This window comes from Lepidochelys kempii, chromosome 8, assembly GCF_965140265.1.
Source record: "Lepidochelys kempii isolate rLepKem1 chromosome 8, rLepKem1.hap2, whole genome shotgun sequence".
In the NCBI taxonomy this organism is placed as follows: Eukaryota; Metazoa; Chordata; order Testudines; family Cheloniidae; genus Lepidochelys; species Lepidochelys kempii.
In genome coordinates, this window is record NC_133263.1 from 101990348 (window position 1) to 102004499 (window position 14152).

The following is a 14152-nucleotide window of genomic DNA, read 5'->3' on the forward strand; positions in this document are numbered from 1 at the left end:
CAGGATTGGGCCGTCTCCCTGGATCTTCACCGGTTCTCCTCTGTGTCCTTCATTTCCTTATTCCTCCGCCCCCGCAATATATAATATAAATGGTTCAGCAATTGCTACTGGTAGTTATGGAGTCTAACAGGGCAATAGGTTGCTTACAAGCGTGGACTATAACGATCCTTAACACCTCATACTGATATGCTTATAACCATTGGTAACACTTAATCGTATTTATTATGGTAGTGCCTAGCGACCAGCCCAGACCGTGGCCCCATTGTGCTAGGCATAGAACGACCACAGAGTAACGGACACAGGCTACTCACGCCTGTGAAGTCTCTGTAAGCCACTTAGAAATGGAACCTTATTATCAAATGTAACCAAAGGCTCATAATGCTCCCTTTGACTTAGGGAAGGGAAATACAGCTACAGAGGCCTTGAGAGGCGTTTTCAAGTTTGTCGCTGTTTTGTTTGTTCGTTTTTTTAGCTCCTTGCAGACCTAGTGATGGAGAGTTGTTCCAAGAAGCCACCGTGACCTTTCCGGTGGCAACAATTTGCCATTGTTTTTGTGCAGACTTGGCTCTATTTTTACACTCTGTTTTGCTGATAGGGGGAAAGGGAATCCCTTGGGAATCTAGCAGTTAAGAGGAGGGAGTGGCTGCAGCTCTGTTAGAAGTGTCTGGGAACTATGATCTGTTTGCCGGAGATTTGTCTAGATGAAGCTCCAGTGCAATTGCTGGGCTTGCAGTGGCGAGGTCTGCTGATTCCTCGTGCCAGGAATTGTCACTCCCAGCACACAAAAGGGAGCCTCCTGAAAACCCTCACTCCCACTGATGAGGCATGCTCGTGGGTTGTCCCATTGACATCATGACACTACTCATGTCATTAAAGTTTTCCCAGGCCACGCTTACTGAAGATGCTTTGTTATTACTTGTATTACAGCAGTGACTAGAGGCCAGGCACACAGCATGAGACAGAGTTTGCCTTAAAGATCTTACAATCTAGAGACAAGACAAAGCAGGGATTATTAACCCCATTTTACAGATGGAGAAAATGAGCCACTGATGGATTAAGTGACTGGCCTACGGTCATAAAGGACGTTTTGTGGTAGAGCCAGGAATTAGACCTATATGCCTTTAGTCTCAGTCCAGTACTTTAACCACAGGGCTAACTTTTCTCTTTAAAACAGCTTCTCTAACCAGCTTTTCTGTTTAGTTGCTTATGAACTCCCCTTCTCAAGATGCATCTCAGCATGGCCACATGTTGACCTTCTTTTGGTGGTGTTATTTGTCATGCTTGATTTAAAGGTGGCTAACTTGCGTCGCAGTGAAGTTACATGGCAGCGCTGGGAAACAGAACCCAGGCATCCTGGGCACCTCCTGCTGGACAGCACTTCCTCATTAATATACAGAGGAACAATATATGACTATTTAAGTTACTTTGTACACTGCCCTCACCTTTCTAACATGATTTCTTTTTTAGCTTCTGACCTGGGTGCTCTGGAAAGTATAAGCAGTAAAATCCTTAGGTACTGCTGGCATGAAGCAAGAAGGTTTTCTGCATACTGAGCCCCTCTCTGCCCTATAGCTCTGTCAATCCAACCCATTCCTGACCTACAACAGCCTTACTATGCCAGCGCTACAAACCTGCTATGTCTTCTACAGCCCTGCCGGCGGAGGACGATCTGAATCTGCACGACCTCTGATCTTTCAGTTCTGGGCTCAGCCACTCAGCTCTGCCAATGCACCTTGATCCTGATATTTTAATCCTGGGCCCAAGGGTGGTTGTTTCTGCTTCAAATCAGTGCACAAACTGACCGGTTAGATACCCTACCCTCTCCTCCCACTCAAAGGGCCCAGGTTGTATGTAACTAGTCCTGCCACTAGTTAGTTAGAATTCGGATCTTGCCAGTCAATTTTATATACACTTCCCTTAAGCAGTAACAGCTGGCTCTCCAAACAGACAGCGTATGTACCCGCTATGAAATAACCAAGATGTAAATCAGGTACAGCTCAACTAAAGTCACTGGGACTAAATGACTGGTACAAATGCGAGCAGATTCCGGCATGATATTTGCAGCTCTTATGCACCTTTCAGCCTCCGTCATGACCCACAATCTAATCAAAGCCTTCAATTATCTGCTGTGACACATGGCGGGCTTTGGGACTGATCTAAAGCCCGTTGAAATCAGTGGAAAGATTCCCATTAGCTTCAGTGGGCTTCAGAGCAAGCCACTTTTCACATGCTGTCCTGCCTCCTCAGACAGGGTAGTTGATAGCATCTGGTGCTATGAATGTAGGAGTCTTTGAGAGCCAGTATGACCATTCTGGAGCATAGGAATTTAATGCTTCTAGAAATACGTTCAAATGCAGGGCACTGGAGCAGAAATGAAAACCGTTAACACCCAAAACCAGCGGTTATGTTATAACGACTAGCACACAAGGTAGTGTCAACTCTCTTCAGCGTGCCAAATCTGCGTTCTCCTCAAGGAAGCGGGAAAGGGGATCTGGAAATACAGAGAAACGTTGTATGAAGTTGCCTTTGGGGCCACACTGTATCTTGTTAGTGACTTGCTATCGCAGAGGTTCTGGGCAGCGATGGGCAAGCCCCGCCTGGGATCAGGAAACGTACATGGAGACTTGAAATGACTCCCCTTTGCTGTACCTCTGGTTTGCAAATCAGCGGTCTGCATTTCCGATTTCATACCTGCCCTCCAAAGCAAAACCGCAGGCTTGTGGAGAGAAACACGGCTTCCCACTGCTCTTCGTATGCGACCAGACACCATGCTATCACTGGCATGGACGTACTATAGGGAGGAGAGCCACATAAGTCCCTATTGTTAATTACATTATTTTGCTAGCACCGAGAGACTCCAACAGGCTCTGTTGTGCTAGGTTCTGTACAAACACATGGTAAGAAACAGCCCCTGCCCTGAAAAGCGTCTAATAGAAAAGACACACAATGGGTGAGAGGGGAAATAGCAGGGGGAAGGGAAATGACTAGCCCAGTGCAGCTCATTGCCACAGCCAGGAGTAGAAACAGGACTCCTGACTCGCTCTCCGCTGTCCTATCCACTAGACAACACTGCCTTCCTGATAAAGAGAGGAGACTGGCTAGATTTGTGCTGCAAATATTACGTGAGGCGCATAATACAATGTGGCTGACTAGATTTTTAGTTTTTTTATAATTTCAGCGGGAAACATTGATGTTTATTTTTAAGCGGTTTTTTTAGATTTTTATTCACAGTTGCGTGAGATTATGGTGGGGGTGGGAGGTGTTGGACAATAATTATTTAATGCCGGTAGGCATTGAGAGTTACAAAGTTAAAGTTTTTCAGCCGTTCAACCACAAATTGTCAACATTGCAGGTCAAATATACACAGTAAATGTCCTTAAATCAAACTGTAATAAGTTCTCAAGTAGCATTTTTCTTTCTTTGCCTCTCTGTACATTTCAGTTCTTATCGCTAGAAATAATTTTGGGGGGTTACTTTTTGGGGTGCACAGTGAAATCGATGTTTACTGATAAAAATCGAATCCTTCCAAATGTAAACACAACCTTTAGGGTTTTCAGTTTTAAGCAGAAACTTTTAAGCCATGCAGTCAGTGTGGACTTCTGCTTATAAACCGACGCGATATGGCCCAGTACTATTGCAAGGTCAGGCTTGACAAAGCCCTGGCTGGGATGATTTAGTTGGGGACTGGTCCTGCTTTGAGCAGGGGGTTGGGACAAGATGATCTCCTGAGGTCCCTGCCAACCCTGATCTTCTATGATTCTACACGCATACCAACGGTGCATAAGAAAGGGAGCCAAAGACTGAAAATACTAATAATAGAAAATACTAACCCAATGCATGGTAACTAACAACAGAGTGTACTGTATAATAGCCACCGTGTTATCGCCCCTTATCTATGTGCTGTCGGGCCTCCAGTCATGTCTCTCACACTAAAGAAATTCAAAAGAACTTGGAACCACTATTGAGGTTTTCGTAAAACAAATTGAACATGCACAAAAATAGCAACTCTAGTAACCTGGCACAGAGCCTGGGCTATTGTTTTACCAGCTATAAATGATCCCAGCTGGCAGTTTCACTCCTGATTTTGTGTGTGCACATACAGGAAAACGCTCATTCTCTGGTCTTGATCTTCATGCCCTAAGACGTCTGAGCTGTTATTGTCTTTATAGGTCAGACTATGTCAAACCGCTGGGGATAGGAACCTGGTATGACTGCTGGTTTTAATTGGATTCTGACGGCTGCAATAGGAATAGCATTGGGAAGTGGCAATTTGCTTGGGAGCTACCATTGTTTTCAGTGTCTGACTACATTACAGCAGTGCCCAGAATAGAGCCGCACTGCCATTGGCTAAGGTGGCCTGACACGTCCCATGATGAGATGCAGTTTTCAGTAGCTTATAACTTGGCCAAACTTTAATTGTTTGGGCTCAGGTTTCCCATGCAAGGTGTCTGCCTCAGCATAGGTGTCAACTTCCCCTCTAGCTGGGGGGTGGGGGGGTGCTCGACCCTCCCCCCGTCCGCCCCAGGCCCTGCCCCCACTCCACCCCTTCCCCCAAGCCCCTGCCCCGCCTCGCCACTTCCCGCCCCACCACCACGCCACTCCTCCCCCCAAGCCTCTGCCCCCACTCCACCCCTGCGCCGCCTCTTCCCGCCCCCTCCCCTGAGTGCCCCCCATCCCCGCTCCTCCCCCTCCCTCCCAGCACCTCCTGCGCCCCACGAAACAGCAGTTTGCAGGAGGCGGTGGGAGGGAGGGGGAGGAGTTGATCAGTGGGGCTGCCGGCAGGTTGGAAGCACGGGCGCTTGGGGGGAGAGGGGAGAGCTTGGTGGGTGCTAAGCACCCACTTAGCTCCAGGGCTGGAGTACCCCAAGGAGTTGGCGCCTATGTGCCTCAGGATGACTTTTTAAATGATGTTTGAAGTTTCAGCTGAATTGGTTCTGCCATTTCTGAGAATGAGATTAGGGCAAAATATAAATTGTTTTGCCCATGTAAAAAAATGTTTTAGAACCATTTCCTTGAGAAACTCTAGTACCTTCATTCTTTGGAGCGGGAACTTAACTTGGGTAGGGAAGGAGAGGGGTGTAGGCCTTGCTGGAGCCCTAGGCATAACTAACAGTGGGAACCAAAGGCTGTGAACCAGAGGAGGCCTGGCCTTGGCAAAGTAACACCACACTAGGTATTGGCTAGCCAAGTAAGCACATTCCCGACCGGAGAGGATGGTACAAGAACACCCAGAGTTCTCAAGTAACTCCATAAACACATTCCTAAGAGATGGTAGAGAAACACACCGCCCCCTTGGAAGATAAGGATGGGGTGACAGGACAATGGAGGAGGACGTTTTGTTCAAACTAGCAGGTACAAGGTGTAGGGTGGTAACTAATCACGTCCGGAGCGTAGTACCGAACTTGTTTGTATCCATGTATAAAAGGAGAAGTCATAGGAGAGGCAGCTTTGGCCAGCCGAGGGGGCAGTGTCCTGGTGCGTGGACTGAGCGGGTACCATTGTCGCGGGCACACGTGTGTTTGTGCACCTAGAGAGCGCTAGCAGCCTGCTTTATCGACAGTTAACCTGGCCGAGCACCTTCGCCCCTGAACCGAGCCAGAGGTCTGTCTTGTGAATAACTTCGGGGTCTGCTGAATGCAAACGCTCGCCCTGTCGGCTGGTGTCGCTGACCTTGGCGGGCCAAGAACTGTAACAATGCTGGAGCAGCAACCACATACCTCAGCGCTTAGCAACAGGGGGTAGAGAGGAGTCAGGGATGTGCTTTTTGCTGTCTCTGTGGAAATCAACCCACATGTGGCCCATTTCTAAGCTTCTGGCCAAATCTCAATTGGCACATGCTCAGTAGAGGTCTGTTAGAGTTTGGCAGCTAAATTCCCTGGCTCCTGCCCCACTCTGCCCCCTCCCAACTCGCCACGTGCATCCCTCCTCTTCTCCCCCCTCCCCGCCACTTGCTGTATGTGTTCCTCCTTTCCTCCACCCCCTCCTCCCTGCTCGGTCCCTCCACCGCCACTCGCCGGGTGTGGCCCTCCGCTTCTCCCCCCTCCTCCCTGCTCGGGCTCTCCACCCCACACAGCCACTTGCTGTCTGCATCCCTCCTCCCCTCTCGAGTGGTGGTGGGGAGAAGGGGAGGGATGTGGTGAGCAGTGGGTGGGGGCTGAGCGGGAAGGAGAGGACGAACCAGTGAGCAGCGGCAGGGACCTCTGGAGAGGGGGGTGGAGTGCTGGAGAGGCGCAGCCAGGCAGCGGCGGGCGGAGATCGCTGAGCTTTTATATGCGCCAGGCAGCTTCCCAGCTTCATCAGTAATCTCCCTGGGGAGTCCTCCTCAGCCACCCGGCAACCTGCATGGTGCATGATAAATAAGCAAAAACTTCTGGCAGAGGCTCACTCCCAGCAGGGAGGGGAAAAGGAGAGGCCACCACGGCCCAGGCGTCTGGTGGCCAGATCAGTGGTGGCTGCCTCCCCAGGCCTATTCTGCCCTCTGCCCATGAGTTCTGCAACCCTAACTGGTAACCCTAACCCTAACCCAATTGTTAGATTGTGTTACACAGGAGGCCAGGCTAGATGATCACAATAATCCCTTCTGGCCTTAGACTCTATGACTGCGAATTGCATTTGGCACCTGGACTAATCCCAGTGATGTCCACGAGACTAGTGTGGAATGGGGTGGGGTTCAACGTGAGTGAAAGTATCGCGACTTCCAGCTGTTGGATCATATTATTTATATCTTTCTCTGCTAGACTGAAGAGCCCGTTATTATATATTTGTTCCCCAAGACTGCAATCAAGTCACAGTCTTTAAGTACCTAGACGGGGAACAATTATTTGATAACGGGCTCTTCAGTCTAGTGGATTGTTTGTTTACTTTGTGTGTATCATTCGCCTTCGACAATAAGAGGACTCAGGTTTGTCTCACACACAGTGCTCCAGCTTTTGATTTCACAACACAGCTATTTTTCTATACTGACTTAACAAATCTGAAAACGTGCCTCTTGCTTTTAGGTTTTAGAGAACACTTCTTTTACCTGGAAATACTTGGCCAATTGACAGTGACTGTGTAACACCTATGTCAGAGACGTCTAAGTCAGGAATAGCGGGGGGAAATTGAGAAAGGGAAACGTAAGGCCAAAGATGAAGAAAAACAACCTGACTGTGAGATGCATTTGGCAGAGGACTAGTCTCCCAGGGAGAAATGATGGAGGCCTCATTGCTTGGAACTTTTCAAACCAGATTGGACACAGGACTCACAGATATACGGTAGGCAGTGGGCTAGAGTGACTCGAAGAGGCCTTTTCCATCTGTGATTCTGTGATAAATCCGTGGCCACCTAGAGCTTCAAGGTTATTGCTGGGCTGCACAATGGGGCAGTTTTGAAATTCCTGGCAATGGTGGGAATAGAACTCAGACGTCTGCTCTGACAGCGCAGGCCCCGTCACTTAAAGGAGCCTTATGACAGGTTTCAGAGTAACAGCCGTGTTAGTCTGTATTCGCAAAAAGAAAAGGAGTACTTGTGGCACCTTAGAGACTAACCAATTTATTTGAGCATGAGCTTTCGTGAGCTGGGGCTTATGACAAACGTGTATGGAGGTTCAGAGCAGCAGCCGTGTTAGTCTGTATCCGCCAAAAGAACAGGAGTACTTGTGGCACCTTAGAGACTAACCAATTTATTTGAGCATGAGCTTCCGTGAGCTACAGCTCACTTCATCGGACGCATAAAGTGGAAAATGCAGTGAGGGTGTTTTATACACACAGACCATGAAAAAATGGGTGTTCCACTGTTCCTCAGACTTTCTTGTTAAACCCTGGATTTGTGCTGGAAATGGCCCACCTTGATTATCATACACATTATAAGGAGAGTGATCACTTTAGATAAGCTATTACCAGCAGGAGAGTGGGGTGAGGGGAGAGAAAACCTTTTAAAGTGATAAACACCCATTTTTTCATGGTCTGTGTGTATAAAACACCCTCACTGCATTTTCCACTTTATGCGTCCGATGAAGTGAGCTGTAGCTCACGAAAGCTTATGCTCAAATAAATTGGTTAGTCTCTAAGGTGCCACAAGTCCTCCTGTTCTTTTATCGATGGAGTTCTGTGTCTTTCCACTAGATAGTGCTTTACAATAATTAGCCCAGTGCACAGATCTAGTGGGCGTTATTTCTGTAATCAGCAGCTATATAGCCTCCACGCCAAACATTTCCTCTGGAAATAATTGCGTTTAGAGCCATGTGCTGTTTGTTCTCATGCCTCATAACGAGGGTTGGTCAATAAACAGGAAGTATTTTTTGCAAAAAATTTGAAAAGAAAGAAAACATTTTCATTTTGTTCAGCGTTGTTCATGGCATTTTTTTTGGTTTTTCAATAACATTAAATGAATTTTTTTCTTTGTGCCCCCCTTTCCCTTTCTCCTGCTCTTTTAACATTCCGCCCTCCCCTGAGGGGAAGATAATAAAGAAAAAAAGAAGAAAAATAACCCCCAAAACACACACCACCCCCTGCCCCCAGGTTTTTGGTAGTCTAAATTTTTCAGTTTTAGCTTCATTTGAAAAAAATGTTGATGAACAAAAATTGTTGTCATTACACAAATTGAATCTATTTCCCCAGGTTAAGTATCCTCACACCTTCTTGTCAACCGTCTAAATGGGCCATCTTGATTATCACCACAAAAGTTTTTTTCTCCTGCTGATAATAGCTCATCTGAATTAATTAGCCTCTTACAGTTTGTATGGCAACTTCCACCTTCTCTGTATGTGTATCTATATATCGTCTTACTACATATTCCATTCTATGCATCCAGTGAAGTGGGCTGTAGCTCACGAAAGCTTATGCTCTAATAAATTTGTCAGTCTCTAAGGTGCCACAAGTCCTCCTTTTCTTTTTGCGGTTACAGACTAACACGGCTGCTACTCTGAAACCAAAAATCGCTGTGTGAGTGACGAGAATTTTTCCACCAGCTCTAATTACGCTTGTGCCCAGAAAGGCCTGTCTTCGTTTTGAACATCTGGATTTCAGCCCTTTACGATCAATCACATGTTGATCTGAACACAGAAATCTAAGGAAAAGAAATCCCGGGAGCCTTGATATTGCTTTACAGTTAGGACCTGTCGGTAGCAATGGTGCCCTTTATGATGGACGTTGTGCCTTGAAGAAGTAGAGCCCGGTTTGGCACTGACACTCCATTTCGTTCCACACCGTTGCTCCGTGAGACCCTGAATCAGTTGACTCTTCCACATGGCCTGGGGGACTTGTCTGTCAATTGTCAGAGGGATTTCATTAATATCGCATCATTTGCGAACCCCAGTATGAGAACCTGGTATTTTCCAATTGGAAAGAATGGGCATAGGGCAGTGCCTTGTTCTTGGCGGTGGTGTTCAATTGTTGTGTATTTTTTAATTAGCAGATCTCTCCATCCTGGAGACCTGCTCTTCTCTTCGATCCCAGGCAAAAGCGTCTCTCAGGGGTCTCAGACTTCTGTCCTTGAAATCTATTCACACCGCCCGTGTAAAGGGCATGGCTGTTCCCAGAGACCATATGACACAATGACATTTCTCGGCTTTATTCAGCTCTTTCTCTTCCTGCCTCCCCTGGGGGTGCCCGGCTGTTAGCCCCCCCGGCCCTACAACACTCTCACGGCTCACTACGTGTGACAGTCCCACTCAGCGAGCAAGAACCTTCGACATTTCAGAGGCACGCAGCCGCTGCTTCCTGATAATGGTTCCTTCTGTACCAGCATACCTTTAAAAATCACTTCCCCCTGGGTTAATCTGAAATCCATTCAGCATTTCTGGCTTCCTCCTCACTGCCTCATTACAATGGGAGGCCCATAGTGATTATGTGAAGCAGAGATGTATGTGCTCAGATTCATCCCCCCCCCCCGCCCTTTAGTACCTGCATCTGCTTGCTTGGTCTATGGCCAAAAAAGTGACTTAAGTTCTTGTGTTTTTGTTAGATTTTTTTTTTTTTAACCAAGCAAACCCTCCTGCCTCTTGCAAAGCTACAGCCAAGCGGCTAGGCCAAAATCCTGGGCCTCTGTTATGGTAATTGCATGGTTGCTGTCTCCACGAAGCAGATGTAGACTGGTTAATAATAAGACTGTTTAACAGCCACAGAGGAGGAGAGTGACTCTTTTGTGAGGCACTTGCCGGGGTTGGAGGACACTTGTAAGGAAACAACTGGAGCTTGTTGAATAGAAGTGCAGGTTATCAGATGGGTTTCGCTTGTGTCCGATGGGTCTGTTTTTTGGGGGCTAGGGGGTGGGTTTTGTTTTCCCTGCTGCTGAATTAGGGAAGTGCCTTGGCTGTAGCAATTGGTGGGAATAACGGCTCCTGTCCCACAGTGGGTGTTTGCCTTTCAGGAAGGGCCTGGTGTGTGTGTGTGTGGGGGGGGGGGGCGGGGGCTGAGAAAAGCAAGGCAGTCTTTTAATATTACTGATGGTGCAGGTTGGAAGTAGGTCCCCTGCTGGGGAGTCTGGCTCCTGCAGCTGAATCCTTGATGGAGCTCAGAAGCTCTGGGGCTGTTAGGAGCTGGGGTTTGGTCCAACCTGTTACAAATGGAGAGAGTGTTGGTGACACTGCGAGCGGGGGTGTGGATTTCAAATCCCCTCCAAAGTGAATGGGTGCTTCTGATTCACAGGGAGAGGGACACAGAGGGCAGGCCAGGGATGGGGAGGGAGTGTGGTCAGATCACATTGCGCTGCAGCTATTCTCTGCTTCCAGGGCTTGGTGGGGACCAAGAGAAGAGGCTGCTCCAACTGAGGCCAGTGGCCAAGCAGGGCCCTGCCCAGCCCCAGAATATGGGGCGTGTAAAAGTGACTTAAAGCCCAAGGGACAGAATACCAAAGAATCAGAGCAAGGGGATTCAAGCAAACCGTTTTGTTTGGTCACCTTCTGAATGAAGGGTATAGGCTGGGACTCCTGTCTCAGCCCGGAGCCAAAGACCTGGTCTCGCGGGAGCATGGCTCTCCTGAGATCTAATCCTGGCTCTGACACCCACACCCTCTGTGGACTTCAGCAAGTCACTTAACCCATGTGTGTTTCCGTTCCTCTAGCTGTACAAGGAGGAGAAGAATACTTAGTTGCCTGCCCATGTCTCTGGGCGGTAGGAAGGATTAACCAATTAGTTTTACAAAATGCTTAGAAGATGAACAATGCTGCATGGTCAAAATCCATCGCTCAGCCGTGGTGGAGTTGCATTCGCTTATGAACGGTGCTGTGTTATTTTCATCCATGCTTTTCCTTCACTCGTCCACAGGGTGTTGCTAATGAGCAATGAAAGGCAATCAGCCCAATCTGAGCCTGAACATGCCGGTTCAAAGTCACCCCAGATGTGTGTGTGATGTCATTGACTGCTGGGGGGTGCTTAGACCTTCCTCTGAAGCATCTAGTCCTGGTGACAATCTATCTATCTATCTATCTATCTAATCAGCCATCGTGATCCTTTCTGTAAGCCAAGGGTTAAACAATCACTCCAGCAGTTTAAGTAATTCTGCCAACAAAAGATTCAGATACATAAATATATTCCTTCTCCAATTCAGGTAGCTCTCCAGGCTTCATTGGGGTCTCCTAGGACTCCAGGGTCAGTAGCCACCCTATTTAATCAGCCCATATGATCAGTCCCATTCGTCCCTCCCAAGTTGCAGAAAGGCCCTTTGAAACCTTTGTCTCTTTAATGAATTATCTGTGTGTTGCCATTGATGATTTAACCAGCCAGCCTATTCTGCACTACAGTTCTCAGGTTAATAATATGCAGTGCTGGCTACAGTTGAGAGCTTTAAAAAAAAACAAACAAAAAAGCTGAAACCCTGAAAAAGCAAAGCACTGTAAATAATTACAACTGTCAATTTCCCTTTGCCAAACCTCCATTGTCCTCAGTGGTTTCATTTGTAGATCTCAGTCACTGAGTGTCCCATTTAAAACGATGTGGTTTATACACACACAATGCACTGGAATGGAAGGGTTCCCAGTGAAATCCACAGCAAAACTCCCATCGGTGTGAATGGGAGCAGGAGCAGATCCAGGCTAGGCACTTCGGCAAAGTCAGCAAGAGTTGGGATGGCTCAGGATTTGGCTTCAAAAAACCTGATCCAAAGCTGATTGAAGTCAATGGGGCTCTTACGATTGACTTCAGTCTTCTTTGGTTCAGGTCTATAAATACTGGTTCAGGAAAACACTCAAATGCCCTTCTGGATTGGGAGCCCTAGTTGAGAAAGTCACTTCTGCTGGGTTCTGTTGAAGGTGGATTTCCCCCAAGAGGTTTGCTACCTGTGTCAGTCTGAATGCTTCCCTTAATAACATCAGATGGGCACCAGCTTGCATATTGCTCCAAAATTGACAATAATAATAAATATGCAAGCAAACACATCCAGCTCACCTCCTCCCAACTCATGGGTTACGGAGTTTTCCAGGAGGATGCAGTTGTTAATAAATCACAGGCATGTCAATATGGCCCACCACTGAGACCGGCGAGGCAACCTAATCTACAAGCGCATTAGGATGTGGGAAAACAATCATCCAAGAAGGAAACACATTATCTGGCCTTGTCACTTTACAAAGTAATTTAAATTAATTTTTCCCTAGAGTGGTTAGGGACCACTGCTGCTTGCCCTTGCCTATTCTCTCTGGCTAATGAAGCTTTACCAGCTACTGCTAGTGAATTTCTATTAAGACCTCATCTTAGAGGTTACGGGGCAAAATCATTTCTGCTCCTGGGAAAGATGTCTATGAATTTGTAATTGTAAGTCCATGTTTGATAGGGATTAGCATCTGAAAGGGATAGTGTGTGTGCGGGGGGTGGGGGGGGGCAGAACATTATTTCAATTAGTAGAAGAAAAGCAACTTAATGTTTGGTTATAGTTTATGCTTTTAATTTTCTTCTATTCAGGCACCTAGGATAATTATTTTCATAGGACATTTCTCTCCGCTGCCACTGCCTTGCAGCCCTCTTAAAGTACACAAGATGAGATGGGGTGTTTTCATTCTTCCGAGTTTCCTCCCACGTGATAGCCATAACTTCACAATTTAGGGGGGAAAGTTGGTTCCTCTCCAACTCTATCTTCTCTGGGCTGACCTGACCTGTCGTTTGTGCGGGTGATAGTAGCTATGATGCTGTTGTTCATAAAGGGGCACTGAACTATGAACTAGTTGCTTTATTCTTATTTATTTAGACAGGAAGCTGCTCTTGTTCTTAAGCCACTGGACATGGGTCTAGGTTCAATTCCTGGGTCGTCCAGAGACTCCCTGGGGGACCTTGTGGAAGTCACTCCATTTCTCTGTTCCTCATCTGAAAAACGGGGCTGAAGACAGTGCTTCCTTCTCGGCAGATGGTAAGATCATTGAGACTAGCCTGTCTCTGATTATGTGGAGATCCAGTGCTTAGCACAATGGGAGCCTGATCTCAGGCCTCTAGGCACTACCGTAATACTAAAACTATAATAATTAAAAGTGATTAATAATAAGATCACCATATTTTTGGAGGTGTAATTTCGTCTCAGCCTGTGAATAGCTTCTACATCAAGGCTAAGTCAGCCACATACAACAAAACTAGCTTTGTGTTGAGCGTCATTGGCCTCTACATAAGACGAGTGCTTAATTTCACATCAGGCAAATGTGATCGCACTTGCCCTCAAATCTGCCAATTTCAAACTACACAACGAAGGCCAAAGCAGATTATCGGCACTCCAACGGGGCTCAGTCCATGGGCCTAACTTGTAGCCCAATTGCTTTCTCTGCTCAGTCGGGTCAGCTATTCCTTGGCAACTGTGCAATCAGCATTCATGTCTGGAGACTCACCGTGACAAAGGCCAGTTATTATTTCAGGATGATCATGAAATCCATTTAGGGTCATGCCTAGTGAAAAGAAGGAAGAAAACTCTTCTGCCACCAATGCTGTCAGCTGAGATGATCATTGTTATGGGGTTTCCAGTCCTTCCAGCTTCCTGGCTTATCAGTGGATGCAGCTGGAGGCTTCAAACACCCTCCCAGCTTGCTGCTGATTTTATGGGGCAAAGATTAGAGATGGTGATCGGATAGTAAATTATACATTCCATTTGATACCGGTGGGCAATAGGGAATATCTAGATAAAATTAATCTTTCCCCTCTTTTTAAGTATCACATATTGGAATACTCACTATCTCCCACCACAGTATTACAGTAACACTTTT

General features: G+C 47.0%; 1 long non-coding RNA gene across 1 annotated transcript; it reads left to right on the forward strand.

Annotated features, from left to right (window-relative positions):
• Positions 1–10127: 10127 nt before the first annotated feature.
• LOC140916606 (uncharacterized) lies at positions 10128–13348 on the forward strand. The gene is made up of 3 exons (XR_012160562.1): positions 10128–10153; positions 11244–11381; positions 13156–13348. It is a non-coding gene; the product is annotated as an uncharacterized lncRNA (long non-coding RNA).
• The last annotated feature ends 804 nt before the right edge of the window (positions 13349–14152 follow it).